Genomic DNA, 2,575 nt, shown 5'->3' on the forward strand with positions numbered 1-2,575 from the left:
GTAGCTGGGATTATAGGCATGTGCCACCATGCCTGGCTAATTTTGTATTTTTAGTAGAGACGGGGTTTCTCCATGTTGGTCAGGTTGGTCTCGAACTCACGATCTCTGGTAATCCACCTACCTCGGCCTCCCAAAGTGCTGGGATTATAGCGTGAGCCACTATGCCTGGCCAAAAATCTTTTTAAAATTTATTATTATTATTATTTTTCTTTATCGAGACAGAGTCTCCCTCTGTCACCCAGGCTGGAGTGCAGTGGCGTGATCTTGACTGACTGAAAACTCTACCTCCTAGGTTCAAGCGATTCTCCTACCTCAACTTCCCAAGTAGCTGGGATTAGGCATGCGCCACCACACCCAGCTAATTTTTGTATTTTTAGTTGAGACAGGATTTTATCACGTTGGCCAGGTTGGTCCTGAACTCCTGGCCTCAAGTGATCTGCCCACCTTGGCCTCTCAAAGTGCCGAGATTACATGCATGAGCCACTGTGCCCGGCCACTACATGGTATTTAACCAGTGCCTTGTTGGTGTACTTTTAGGTTGTTCCCAGTTTTTTGCTATTATCGTTACAAAAATATTCTTGTGTTTGTGTATGGAATAAATTCCTCAATGTGGAAATCTAGGGTCAAAGTGATATATGGAAGTACTGGGAAGGAAAGAGCATGGTGCCTTTAAATGATATGAAAGCAAGGAAAGGAAGTGCTGGGTAGAGGAGGGCATGGTCCCTGGCTAGGGCACCAACCCCACGGACCTAGATGAGGACAGGCATTTCCTGCCCAAATGTTGCATTTCCCAATACCACCCTGGCCTGCCATGCCCCCATCCTGTGTCTTTAAAAACCCGAGACCCTAGCAAGACAGACATACAAGCTGCTGGACGTTGAGAGGGGCACATAGATGGAGGAACACGTGGGTGGTTGGATGTCGAGAGGAATGTACCAACAGTCACCAGCAGAATGATGAGGAGTTTTGCTGGGGTGGTAGTAGGAGAGGCCAGGCTGCTGAGCAGCCCGACTCCAGGGGAAAACCTTCCCACTATATCCCCTTCTGACTTCCTCCAAGTTACCTCCAGTCAGTAAAACTTCGCACTCATTCTCCAAGCCCAGGTGTGATCCGATTCTTCCAGTACATCAAGGCAAGAACCCAGGATACAAAAAGCCCTCTGTCCTTGTGACTAAGTAGAGAGTTTAATTGAGTTGGTTAACACAAGCCACCTATAGATGGAGACATTAAAAGAGCAAAACTAAAAGAGCACCCTGTAACACACGCCCATTGGGGCTTAGGAGTCGTAAACATTCACCCCTAGACACTGCAGTGGGGTTGGAGCCCCGCAGCCTGCCATTCTGTATGCTCCCCTAGAGGTTTGAGCAGCAGGGTACTGAAGAAGCAAGCCACATCCCCATAGCATGCCCTATGAGGGGTACAAGGGAACTTTTCCCATTTCTGTTGGGGGCTCGCGAAGTACATGAATATCTTTATTTTTGAGAGTTGTTACCAAATTTCCCCTTTGAGAGACTGTTCCAATTTACAACCTCACTGGCAGCATATGAGGAGGGCACATATGTTTCTTCCAAATGTGAAAGTATTAGGAGTTTAACAAACTAATGGCTGAAAATTGGTAGTTCCCTTTTTAATTTAAATGTCTTTTATTATTAGTGAAAATGAACATCATTTTCTATTAAGAATCAGTTGTATTTCCTCTTCTGTGAACACTCTATTCATATTCTTTGACCAATTTTTAAAAACAATTGGACATTTTCTTATGAGTTACAGATATTAGACCTTAAGAAAACTATGGTCAGATGTGGTGGCTCATGCCTGTAATCCCAGCACTTTGGGAGCCCAAGGTGGGCAGATCACAAGGTCAGGAGTTTGAGATCAGCCTGACCAAGATGGTGAAACCCCGTCTCTACTAAAAATACAAAAATTAGCTGGGCGTGGTCGTGCTCGCCTGTAATCCCAGCTACTCAGGAGGCTGAGGCAGGAGAATCGCTTGAATCTGGGAGGTAGAGGTTGCCGTGAGCCAAGATCATGCCACTGCACTCCAGTGTGGGCGAGAGTGAGACTGTCTCAAAAAAAAGAAAAAAAAAAATTACTCTGTGATATGAACTGTAGTTTTAGCCCAAATTGTCAGTTGTTTTTCAATTTTGTTTATGGTGATTTTTAAATCATTTGAACTTTACTATAAAGATACAGAATGATAATATGATACTTTATGGAAAGTTCCAAATTAGCATAAAGATCTCAGCTGGTGAAATGTCTTGACTTACCGGGGGGCAATGGAGTGGCGTGCAAACAACCTGGGCTTTGGGTGTGGCTAAGCCTGGGTTGAATCTTCTGCTTACTAGTGGCGTAGCCTTTCTGAATCTGTTTCCAGATCTGTGCAACAGGGAACGAAGGTGGCAGAATATGCCACTCTAAAACGTGTCTGTCTGGCATAGGGATTAGTTTGAGCTGAAAGCACTTGAAAAATAGCAAATGCAAGGAGAAGCTTTCTTTGAACTCCTCTTATTTGCCTAAAGATAGAAACTCCAAAAGAAACTCAGTTGTCATCAGTCCCCTCCCCGGGAGGTTGATC

Source organism: Colobus angolensis, unplaced genomic scaffold, assembly GCF_000951035.1.
Source record: "Colobus angolensis palliatus isolate OR3802 unplaced genomic scaffold, Cang.pa_1.0 Scaffold257, whole genome shotgun sequence".
Taxonomy (NCBI): Eukaryota; Metazoa; Chordata; class Mammalia; order Primates; family Cercopithecidae; genus Colobus; species Colobus angolensis.